This window comes from Balearica regulorum, chromosome 4, assembly GCF_011004875.1.
Source record: "Balearica regulorum gibbericeps isolate bBalReg1 chromosome 4, bBalReg1.pri, whole genome shotgun sequence".
Taxonomy (NCBI): Eukaryota; Metazoa; Chordata; class Aves; order Gruiformes; family Gruidae; genus Balearica; species Balearica regulorum.
This window is the reverse complement of record NC_046187.1, coordinates 75,875,035-75,887,788: the sequence shown is the minus strand read 5'-3', so window position 1 is coordinate 75,887,788 and position 12,754 is coordinate 75,875,035. Positions and strand designations below refer to the sequence as shown.

At 43.3% G+C, this 12,754-nt stretch overlaps 1 protein-coding gene across 11 annotated transcripts in view; it reads left to right on the top strand.

Annotated features, from left to right (window-relative positions):
* REEP1 (receptor accessory protein 1) overlaps positions 1–12,754 on the top strand; it is a 71,017-nt gene that overhangs the window by 11,899 nt on the left and 46,364 nt on the right. The window lies entirely within an intron of this gene.

The window sequence follows — 12,754 nt, the reverse complement described above, 5'->3', positions numbered from 1 at the left end:
AGTTAAACTGCCCTTTGAGGGGTGACAGATTGAGAATGGAGGGCTCCCAAAGACATAATTTTGTCAGTACAGTTATTTTATCCTTTCTTTATTTTTACTGTTGGTAATTTCATCACTAGATTGGCATATGGCTTTGCCTGCACTTCAACAACCAATGCCAGTCAAATGGGCCATCCCAAAGCCCGTAATCGAGATATCTCTGACCTCAGATCTGGAGCTCTCTGTTGAGCTTCACCATTGAGTTTCTCTCCAGTAAGTGTTAATACCCACTGAAAGCTGAAGATGAAGAGCATGACCACCTTCTCTTTAGACTCAGTCAAAATAATCTTAATGCCTTATTGTAGACCACCCAAGCACATACATTTTAAAAGCTACTTTCATCGTGTCAGACAGGGAGAAACTCTCTCAATCCCTGTACCCTTGAAGACCTTTTACAGACGGTGCTGCACATTGCAGCATGTTAGCTAACCACGGCCTGCTGCTGTTAGCTCTTAGCTTGCATCCCTGATCCTGGGTATTTAAAATCCCTTTCAGTGCTGCTTTGCAGGCTTTCCAGAATTGGGAATCCCAAGGGCTTGCTGACAGCTATTTCCAGAGCCCAAGGGGATGTGACATACGTGACTGATGATACAGACCCTATGCATGTTTCTACAGATTATTCGTAGATCACTGCAGAATGAGCAGAACTGGTTAAGAGACTGCATGCAGCCAGAGTGAGAAATCTTGCCTGCTGTCCATGAGGCAATACATGCATTTTAAGTACGTAAATACTGTGCCAGATTTTGCACAGTACTGGAAACCGAACCAGTCTGCTTTCCTTGTAGTTTGTGTATGATGCATAGTTAATCTTACTTAAACCCCCCCTGTAAAATATGTTCACCCCACCCCCTCCAGGATTTACTTATAGATTAGATATTTTTCTTTTTGCTATACTGTGTCCTGAGGTTTTTGCACTCAGATGTGCTATACAGCCACTGGAATAGCTCAGCATTCTTTTTCAATTATTATTCTGCTGAGGTTTGCAGATACTTGGCTGTTACAAATCAGACCCCTATTCAAACACTGTTGTGTTTTAGGTAAATTCTTGAAACCAAGAAACCTCACTCTGGGCAGTCAGTCCATAAATGGCCGAAGTCTGTGAAGATCCAGTTCTCAAGGCACATTTTATACAGCTACATGTTGTGTTTGAAACAATTAACCGTTTCATTTTAAAATGGCAATGCTTGGCTTCTGGAGAGTGGCACTTGCAACACTGTCATCCTTCTGTGTGAATCTCCTTGCCTGGGAAGGAGAACAAGCCCTGGACTGTGGCATTTAAACCAGCAGTATGACAATGAATAAGAAGTGATAGAAAAGCATACATAAGATAGCAGGCAGTGTGGGCGTTCCCACAAAAAGTACAAGCTGCCTTCTCAAGCAGCTGCTTGCTTAGAAATCTCTGTAATGGACTTGGAAGCATTGGCTGTCTTTCCTTTTGCTTTCCTCTAAAGTTATTTCTGTGAGGTCTCCATCTGGCTCCTAAGCCTCAGTTTGTATTTCATTTTATATTTTGAGTAGCTGCCAGCTGCAAGGTATATATGTGTGAGAGAAGGTGAGAAGGGAAAAGAGGTGAAGTCACTAAGCCAAAAGAAAGAGAACACGCAAAGCTTTTACCATTCTGAATTGTACAATGCACTGGCTTTTTATCCAAGCCCAAAACAAAGAGATATTCCTTCACGGTGTAAGAATGAAGCTATGCCTGTGTCACAGGCTTTGATCTGAACACATTTGTGTTTGGGGAAATGCAAAATAGAAGAGTGGCATGGCTTATCCCTTTTACTCTCTAATGCTCTCAAGCAAAGCCTGAATTTCAGAAAGATAAGAGAAGTCTGGGGGAGATCAAAATTGAATGCAAATGGGAACATGACATCTTCTGTCAGAAAGATGATTTGAGTATCTGGGTAGCAATACAGCTGTCTGGAGGCATTAAGAAAACCTGAGTCAACCTTCTTCACCAAATTGTGAGACTGAATTTAAAATCCTGACTTTTATAGTATGTGCACGCATATATATACACACACACACATATATACACGTGCATAGATCCTTTGATTTGTACTCTGAACCTGCAAGATTGTTTGTGTGCTCTTTTCTGAGAAACCATTAAATCTGATAATTTATTTTGAACTGAAATGTTCCTATAATAACTTCCAAGAAATCACCAGATGAGATTAAATGAACAAATGTGAGAATTGGCAGTGCGGTGCTAGGCTGTGGTCACAGAGTGAGATCATCTAAGTGTAATGATGAAAGTGATAAAGGCTAGCACAGAAGCATAGCCTGGAAATTGTGACTTCTGTTTCCAGATCTTGCATTGACTCTACCTGGGCTGTGACCAAGCTGCCGATTTCCAGTGGTGAAAACCACTTAATTTCCAGCACGGTCAATGGAACCTTTAGATATTCATCATCTCTGAAAACCGACCGGTGTCTCAGGCTTCTGTAAAGATTTTTACCCTAGGAATCCCTCTATCCAAAATCTATGATTTCCAGTTGATGTCGTGAAGCTCTCAGTATGAAGCGCTGTACCATGAGATGCTTCAGTAGATACCTGTCCTTGCACTTTAGGACATAGCTAGTTGTTAAAAACTGTTATGCAGATGAATAGTAGTAGTGTTATGAAAATTGGCGGAAGCTAGAACCACCCCCTTCTTCTGTCTTATCTTTAATTAAAGACCCAAAGTTCATTTACTAAAACACTACAGGGACTGAAATCTAGAGTCCTTGGTGTAACAGAAAAGTGTTTAACCTGTTAAGCTTCAGGGAGAAGCTAGGTAAGATAGGAAAACACCAGAAATTAAACAAAGTAATCAGATATTGGTAAAGAAATACAAAACCTGGAGATACTTAAAGAGATAAAATTATTTGCAAGGAACTGGGAAAGAACTGTATTTTTGTAGCAGAAGAATATTCAGTTGTGGGATTAATCGTGAGGTAGGAAAGTTAAATAGATGTAAAGAGACTCCAAAGTTCAGAAGAGAAGTCTTGCATTTTAAGAAACATCCCAGAGTGCTGAGGAAATGTGTGAGGAAATTCCAGTATTTCTGTCTTGATGTATCTATTTGTTGAGCAAAGAACAAAGGTATTTTAGAATCCTGTGCAAATGGCATGAGTTATATCTGTCACATGCACCTGCAAAGTGAATTGCAAGTCAGAAATTTTTAACTTAGGCTGTGGTTCTGCGCAATGTGCAAGTGTTACTGAGGGAATGGCATGAATTTTAGAGGCTCTGCAACTGCATCTTCTCCTGGGAGTATATTAGCACACCCACACTGTATGCGGGTATACTCCAAGCCAGAAACAGTGACAACATCCTGCCCAACCTGAGCAAGTTAAAGGCACAACAGATGCAGCTTTGCATGTCAGCACTGCATGATGAATGTCCAACCAGGGGAATACTCAGCTGGGCGTATGAGAAACCAATCTGTAAAATGAGCATACGAGAACGTAACTATTTCCCAAAGGCTTGGAGAGAACTTACTGAGGATGGTAAGACTTACAGAGGTGTTGATATTTCTGTGCCTAGGGTCCTGCTATGCACTCATAGTCCTGAAAAGCCTCTTAGAATTAGTTGGTCAGAAAAATTAAAGCTTCCTGAATCCCGGGGTGTGTATTTGTCCTGTTACTAACATAGGTGAACCCTTTGAAAGTGCTGAATATAACTCTTCTTAGAATCAGTTTCATGTAATTTGTCTTCATTTAACCTGAAAATACAGTTCTCCGACTGCTAAAGGATGAATTTAGGCACTGTGGTGGAGATTGTCATTTAAGGAAGCCCTTTAAATAGGTTTTAGCTCAATCAAGGCTTTGCTGGATGTTGCAGCCTCTGATCCTTTTAAAAATGATCATAGCATGACTATTGGCCATGTGTACGGGTAATTTACTTTCTCCATGAGGTTCCCAGCTCCAGCAAAAGAAAGGATGTGTCCTTTTATCTCCAGATACCTGCCAAGGGCTATGGTGTTTGGCATAGAAGTAAATAAGCTGATAACGACCTCCCTACTAGTGGCTTTATGTAAGAACAGGTCATGCAACAGCATCACCATAAAACCATTACATTTTGCAGTGACGAAAAGGCTTACACTGTGACTATGTGGCTGTAGAGATAAGGGAAATCTAGGTGGTGTTCTTCTAGCTCACCAAAAAATGGCTAAGCAAGAGATTCAAAGCAGTAAGTGTTTGTAAATATTAATTTCATCTCCCTAACGCCTGTTTTGTAGAACTCTTTGCTAACAGCAACCTGGTCTGTGTTAAGTCCCAGAGTTAAGACCATGTGATACTACTCTTTATATCCCTTGAAGGTCAAGTTTTGTTTTACAGATGGCTAAGTGAGGTTTGTACTACTGCAACAGCTCATTTGGAGTTGGCTAAAAGGAGCATTTTCAGACTCCTGACATAGCGTGACATCTATTATTGTCATGCCATGACCCCAGTTTAGCTCCTTGGGGAGGGCATCACTTGCAAAGGAAAGGGTGTGGTGTGGCTGAGCAAGAAGGTTCTCCAAGCAGCAAGGAAGTCTCCTCCTCATTCAGGAACTGGGTTCCTGGCTCTTGTGCACCTCTGATGATGGGAAGGGTGCAGTGCTGTTCTCTTCCAGATCTTGATACAGGATTGGTTTAGTAAGAGGGTTAGCCAGCAGGTTGAGACCTGCCACTCTATTTGGCAAGTGTGAGACACCATCTGGCTGGAGTAGTGTGTCCCATTTGGGTCTAGTATGGCCTAGTATGAGGGCACCAACAAAGTGCAGTGAATCCAGTGGTAGGGGGCTGGAGCACATGGTGCACCAGGAGAGGTGAGCAAGCTGAGTTTGTTCAGCCTGAATGAGAGAGATGATGAAGGGGAGATCTTAGTGTCGTCTTCAAAAACATGGTGGGTTGTTACAGGGAAGATGGAGCCAGGCTTTTTGTGGAGGTGCACAGTGAAAGGTGAGAGGCAACGGGCGCAAGTTGCAGCAAAGGAAATTCTGTCTAGATATAAAGAAGAAAATTATTCAAAGCAAACACTGGGATAGGGGTCCAGAGATGAAGATACTGAAAATTTGACTGGACAGGGCCTGGAGCAACCTGATGTAAACTCGAAGTTAGTCCTGTTTTGGATTAAAGACTTGTAGAGATCTCTTCCTACCTAAATTACTCTTTGATTCTAGTCTAAAGGACACATTTCTATTTTTTATATTACATTTGCCATTCTTTCACTTGAACAGTTTCCAGTAGCACACTAAATGATATCTGTCACATAGGTTTTGCTCTTTCTCTCCTCAGATGGGAGAGTGTGGGGAAGAAGGGTGTTTACAATGGTTTGGTTTAGTGTTGATGGGCTTTTTTAATATCAAAGATGCTGGTTGTTTATATGGGGGAAAATGGGCTGAAGACATACATCTGGCAGGGGATCAGTGCTGCTCCTTAGGTGCTGGGTGACTCTGGTTCCTCTGCAGTCAACCCTGGAGGAAGTTGTCTTACTCTCCAATGAGCCCTAGTGATGAAGCTCCTTGGCACAGAAGCCAAAGCATTGTCTGTCCTCTATGTTCTTCAGGAGAACTTCAGGGTATTATTTAGACTCCCCTGCCTGCTGGTTTTTATCATTTATCCTAACTCTGTCATTTAGGATTATCCACTAAATGGTCATTTTTCTTCTAATTTATTTTAGAGACAAATAATTTTACTGGTAGTTGAAACTGAATTGAGATGTGTACCCAGAACCTCTGATTATTTATTAGTGATCTGTAGCTTCAGTACAGAGGGTCGCTTCCTTCTGATTTCCTCTCCTTTGTGCCTAGGTTAGACTGGAGGCTGGTCTGTATCAGTCTAGCTCCAGCTGGAGATCTCTCCCTCCTTGTTTATCTCAGTTGCACCATGCATTTCATTAAGATGCTGTTATTAGCCATATAAAATGGAGGGATTAAAAAGGATGAATGAAATGATAAAAGACCCTGGAGGAAAGAACTCTATTAAATTCACACTAGAAATCTTTGTCAAATGCATATGAGAAAAGCCTAGAAGTCTGTCTTTTTCAGGCTGTATGACAGTGTCTCATTTTCCTTTTTTACCTTTTAAAAAAAAAAAATGCAGGTCCTAATAAAAAAGCAGGTGCCCAGCCCCTCCCTAAAATGTTGTTATAGTACCCAGAAGAAATACCAATCTCTGTCTGTGGGCCATAAAGAGAAATGTGGTTTGCATGGCCCATGAACTCCCTGCAATGTCGCAGCTGTTATATATAGCATGTGGCATTCTGATACCCATACTAACGAAAGCATTAAGATGGTCTGAATATTCTGAAATTGCCAGTAGAATCATCTTGCTTTAGTTTTTCTACACTCTTGCTATAAAACTGGAGTTGAAAATTGGGTACTGTTCATGTCTCTGACATGAGTTTCCTGTATAAATTCAAATGTGTCTCACTATCCTTATAATTTAAAATAGAGATAAAACAGTAACAAAATAAAAATAATCAGAAATCAATGGAAGTGCAATTGACTTTGATACTCAGGTCACTAATATTAATACTGCACTTTGAAATCCTTCTTTGCAATGTGTTATCAAAATGAGAAGAGATGTTTTAAAGGTGGGGTTGGTTGGGTTTTTTCATTTGTTTCTTTCACTTAACTAGGAGTTAAGTGCTAGCTCTGGAGCATAGAGTTTGTGACTGAGTTGGGTCCTGTGTGTTTTCAATGTGGTTGGTCCCTCCAAATGTTTGGACTTCTAAGTTTTTCAGGTTAATGTTGTAGAGTCCTCAGAGATGTAAGAAGTTACTGATGTAAGTCAGTTACTGATGGAAGGAGTTAGGCTGTTTATTGTTAATTTACTAGCGTATTTATAGAAATGTCCAGACAGTAGTAAGATTATCTCTGCAGACTGTTTTGCACTAAGCTGGTGGTGACCATACCCGATACCTGTTCCTATACCAAACTGCTGTCCTTGGCTAGTGTACAGATCTAACCTGGGTTTCCATCCCCATCCTCCTCCAAGAGCTTGTGGAGATCTCTGAGACCTAGTGCTACTCAGAGCAGCCTTGGGACTGCTCGATTTGTGTCAGTGGATTGAACTGCTAGTAACCCAGGACTGACGGTGATTCTGTGGGAAGTCAACATTTTTCATGGCTTTAGCTGAATATGTGGGCAAAAGAGGTCTTTTGGTTTGGTTTTTAAAATTATATCAGAGCTAAAATATTCCTTGTCCTTAGTTAAGCACTTCTAATAATATTCTGTCCCTGGGCAGCCGAAGTAACATTAAGGACATCCCATGTTGCAATTGATTTGGATGAGTTATAGTTTCATTTAATTTTTTACTCCTGTTTTCAGTCCCATGAGTACAACACTAGAAGTCTAAAGCTGTCTTTTAGTGAGGAATAGACAAACAGGAGCTTTTGTGTTTCTTGCCATCTCCTCAGACAGTGGTAGCACTTATGGTTTCATGGTGAAAGACTTCCATGACCTGAACTGAGTTTTAGGATACACACAGTGTAGGATTATGCTCTAAACTGGGATTCCTGTATGTGTTTATGCTTCCTAAAAGTTGATTCACGTAGCATCAGTTAACTCCAAAATAACATTTGTGGCATGATCTTTGTGGTTTTATATGGAAACAATGCAGAGCTGCTTTGTTGATATGCAATCCATTTTTTATACCTTTTTTTAGCTAGAAATTAGTTTGGTTAGGTTATATGTCTCTTTCTGTTCCTCTGTGTATCATGAGCCTACCATAAATCTGTAGGCTAACTCACAATACAGATTTTAAACCATCTGTCATCTCTGCAATATAATGTCAGTGCTTCTAAAAAAGCCTTTTTCCACATAAACATCCTCCCCTCCAGACTCAGGAAAAACAGCCCTTCCCAACTAAACCATACCACTTCATTTTGAAATGGCCGTTTATTTGGTTTGGAAAAAGACAGGGCTCTCAAAGCAGGAACTATACGGTCAGTACTGGATAGCGAAAACATCAAGGGCACACAGATGCTAAGCCCTGCCTTTTTGGAGCAGTGAAGCTGGGTGAAGATCTGACCCGGTCACATAGCAGAGAATGTTTTCTTCTCTAAAAGGCACAGATTTTATTCCTCTCAGTATCACACTTTGAATTATTTGTTTTTCCCCGAAAGGGTCTGAATGACGCGGTGGGCTGTGCCAGTGCTGGGAGAAAGCTCAGTGCCGTGGACTGCTTTCTCCTGCCGTCCTGCTGAGCCGAAGCACGAAGAAAGGAGCAGCGACAGGGCAAATGCCACCGATGAGGCCCACGAAACACTATCTCTCGCAGACAGCTGCTTGGAGCCTCGTGGCGTGTGCCAGGCGCAGCGTTCTTATCGACCCGCAGCTTGTCACCCATGGGTCAGGGCCCCACACCAGCCCTGCACACTCTCCCTGCAGACACACCCTTCCTTTAAAGCATTGCCTAGGGGAGGCAAACAAATTCCCCTTGCTCATCAGCGGCCCTTCTCCACCCGGCCAGGCAGCTCCACTGAACGCAGCGTGAAGTAGAACAGACCAGCTTAGTAAGCCATCTACCTGCAATAAATTTGCTTCCTAAAATAGCTGCAGAGCCATGGAGTGTTTTTATAGCAACTACACGGGCCTTTTCTGTTCTGAAGGACTGCAAAGAAAACTTTGAAGTGTTAGCTTGTGTGTAAACTGATGCAATTCTGCCTGAGTTTGAAGGCAGCCCGGAACAATAAACCTGGGAAGGGTGAAGTACCTGCTTAATCTTGGTTGGGCTTTAAATATGATACTCAAGAGTGTCAGTGTAAATATGAACCCTGTGAGACCCTTCGCTGCTGCTAGTTTTAGTGGAATCATCAGGTTTTAGTAGTTGCATCAGGTTTTAGTAGATATCAGGTGCATTATCTTAACGATCCCAATGTTTTACAAGGTCTCTCCATCAGTAGTATTGTTATTTTAGCACTTCTATTTTCTGCCTGTAACAAGAAGTGGTGAAAAGGAAATCATGTTTGCCTTCTTTAGGCAAGTCTGGATGTAGAATCTCAACACGAGTAAACATAATAGTTGTGTGATAGCTCCAGGCTGGCCAAGGCCACTTCCTCCACCCGTCCCCCTCACCATGTCTCTTCACCTGTTTGGGCCTGGCTGTCTTCCAGCTCCCATGTGAGGAATGCTCTGGCTGAAGAAAAAAAAAAAAGGTAGCGTCAACTGGAGAGGGGTACGTGCTGCTTTGGGAGGATCAAGACTGCTTAAATTAGAAGCATCAAGGACAGCCCTTGCTCCTGCTATTTCTGCTGGAAGGACAGTCGGGCGTCCCTTTACCCCTCAGTTTCACCAAGAGAAGCGATGAGGTTTCGCCTGCCGTTAGGTTATGTTAACCAAGTTGAAGTATGCTATTTGCTTCTGTAGTAGCCTGGCTGAGAAGTCAGAGGAAGATCTGGATGGAAAGCAGAGTGTCTTTTTGTTAGATATTGAGTCTTGGGCCTGCCCTCTGTTTCCTCGGCGCTGGGGGCGTGCATGGTGCTTCAGAACTGCTCATGAGGACAGGTCTCAACAGCTCAGAAGAGCTAAACAGGTCACCCATCAAGGAGGTGGGGAGGAATGTTTCCCAAAGCAGAGGGACATGCTGGGTGACTGTTCAAGGAGCTTTACACCTTGTTAATACCCGTGGAGGCAGTGTGTGACTGGCTGAGTGACACGGGCACAGCTGTCCTCAGCAGCACTGAACCAACCCTGCGTGGATGTTTGATTCCAGTTGCAAATGGAGTTTGAAGTGAGCCTCACCTGTCTTAGGGGTGTCAGGGCCCAGTGCTTTCCTCAGGGTTTTTTTGCCCCAAGGCACCGTGCGCCTGTGGTGATCTGAGTGTATCGAGGTGTCAGGCTGGCATGGCTGGGTGTCCACATGTACTGCGGCCCAGGGTGGTGTCAGAGTGAACAGGCAAGTTCCTGGCTGCCCTGGAGCCACTATGCGTACCTATTCAGCTGCAAAGTGACCACAAAGAATCTGCAGGAGCCATCTCCCAGGGAATACCAGCTTGGAGCCTCCTCCCCTGCAGCTGGTGCTTCCTCCACCCCAGTCGCTTCCCGGCTATCAGGCATTTGACCTGTCAAGGGACTTGCATTAACCCTTTTCCTGACCTTGTGCGCTGCTTATTTTCACATCCACAGCTGTTGGATTTAAACTGGGAACCTTTGGTGCAAAGACAGTGCCGTTTATTTTTAATCTGTGGCACTGCGTGAACATTAATGTGGACTGATAATAAGCAACGCAAACCTATTGGCTCTCGGCGGTTTCAGTGAGGAATGCTGGCATGGTGACAGCTCAGCTGCTGCTCCGTGCATAAGAAGCGTGCACTAACCAGTGAACATGTTGAGGAAATAGGAAATACTTCAGTGATTCCTGAACATGTCCATCCCTGGTTTTGAGCAGAAGTTTGTCATCTTGGCTGCTGTGTGCCAGTGATATGGAAACATAGTGATTTATGGGCAAAATAAGGGCTGTTCTATTTATGTTGTAGTAGTACAATCTTCTAAATGTTTGGGCAGCCCAAACACTGCTGGTGGCGTGGTAACTAGATGAGCAAAACTTGGATGGCTTGGGATGTGGACGGCACCATGCTGGTATATTTGTAACAGTAGGTTACCATCCAGAAAATACCTGTGTGGTTAAAAATACTCAAGAGAATGGATATGCAGACATTTCTGGAGGTAACCTGAGTCCTGGCCAGTACTCCCAAGAATCGCTGACAGTCTTTCTATGTATTTCAGTGGCTTAGTATGGAATGTGAGAGTTAATTTTACAGGTAAATGGCTGTAGGACCAGACCTCTCATGAGGAAAATAGCATCACCAACCCATCAGAGCTCAAGATGTCATGTGGAGCCCTCCCAGGTCCTGGTACCAGCTCTGATGCTGATCCTCAGGCTATAACCTAGATGCTGTTAGGAATATTGTCACATCTGGGTTAGCCTGTGCTCTGTGATGGTCAGATCACTGCGCCAGCAGTGAACAGAAGGATATAGTAGCCAGGGCTGGCTGTGGCTGTACTGGTAAGTGGAGACAGAAGGAGGTTTGGTGATGGTGCAGCTGTTCCCCTGGAATATGACACAGATGGCTAAAGAGGAGCCAACAGTTCAGTTGGCTTTAATATTCCCCTGATAATCAGGAAACCTCACAATATGGGAAGCGTTGTTCTTTCCTGTCTCATTTAGCAGTAAACTGAATACGGAAAACCAAAACCAAACCCCAAATCCTATGTAATGTAATTATATAAATAAATAAATATGGTTAGTCGGTTCCACAGATGAACTCCTGGTGATAGAGAGAGTTTCTCCCCTCCTTTTTGATTTTTTTCACTTGATTCAGTTGAACATCCCCTTACATCAGGAGTAGCAGCAAATTGTTATTTGTCTTTGCTGCAAAAGAAACAATTGCAGCAGTTACCGTCGTTCCTGTGGATGTTTCCCAGTGTGCTTCCACACACTTTTGTTGCCCTTCTCCTTTCCCCTTCTGCCTCTGCCGTGTCCCTTTTGACAAAGAATGACCAGAAGCACGTGTAGTGGTCCAGATTGAGGATTGCTGCTGCTGCTGCTGTGCCTAATAGGATTATAAGATTTTCAGCGTTAATCCTTATCCTATTCTTTAGGAAGACTAACCTTTTACTTAGATTTTTGCCTTCTGTTGCACAATTAGTTGACTCTTCAGTGATGTCTTTACAGCTGCTGTTTTGTCCTTTTCCAAGGCGACTGTAATTGATGTAGACCTCCAGCATGGAGCAGTGTAAGAATTACTAGACTGTTGTGGATATTTGTTTAGTGCTGCAAGTGAGCTTTTCCTAACTCACTGATGAATGTCACTACTTCCTTGCCTTTCCCCGTTCCCTGAGGGGGTGTGTGTGTGTTTTAGCCCGGACTGTAGGAACACATCTCTGTAGCTTTAAATGTAGCAACTACTACATCAAGCTCTGGGAGTCCCTGGTTTGCTGATCAGGATGTCTGCTTCTGCTTTTGCACAGAGGGTAAAAGAGCCAAGGCTTTCCAGGGTACATAGCTCATTCAAAGGAGCTTTGAAAGATGGAAATGGGTGCGGAGTGGGTTGACCCTGAATTTGTAGCCTGGTTTCCTAAGGAAATGAGGCTTAAGCAGTCTTGTTTTTCCACTGCTGCTAGCTTTTAGATCCACGAAGTGACTGTGGCCAAAATAGATGCGTCAGAGAGGTCTCAAATATTAAGTTTCTACATTATTCATAAGAATTAGCTGCTGGATAGGAGATTGATTCATAGGAGTGTGCACCAGGAGGTAAAAGCTGCAGTGTTAACTCCATAGGTAGGTCATTAATTTGGCTTGCCAGCTGGCTGGCATCAATCAGGCAGTCAATGCATGTACCATGGAAGGAGTCATAGCACGTGTGGTTCCCAGGTCAGCTGGCAGTTGTGGGAGGGAACTGAGGGTCTGTGCTGTGATTTTTGGGGATGTGTGGAGGAAAGCCGAAGGTCCTGTGGTGTGGTTCAGAGATCACTGGAGTGTTGCAGAAGAAATTAGAGAGATGAGGAGGAACAGGGGAATTACACAGTTGTGGTTTGGGCTGCTACCTCTCAGACTGTGTGCTGTCAGGATAACTGTCAGGGAACAGCTTGTTTTAGAGGTGATGGGCTTATATGCAATGGAGGAGCAAGGAACACAGAAGCTCCAGGGTGCGGGAGAAGATGTACAAGGAACAGCAGAGTAAGAAGCTCGTGGCACTACAGTCACTAAAGGAGAGAAGGGACTGAGGTGGGATGTGATAAAAGA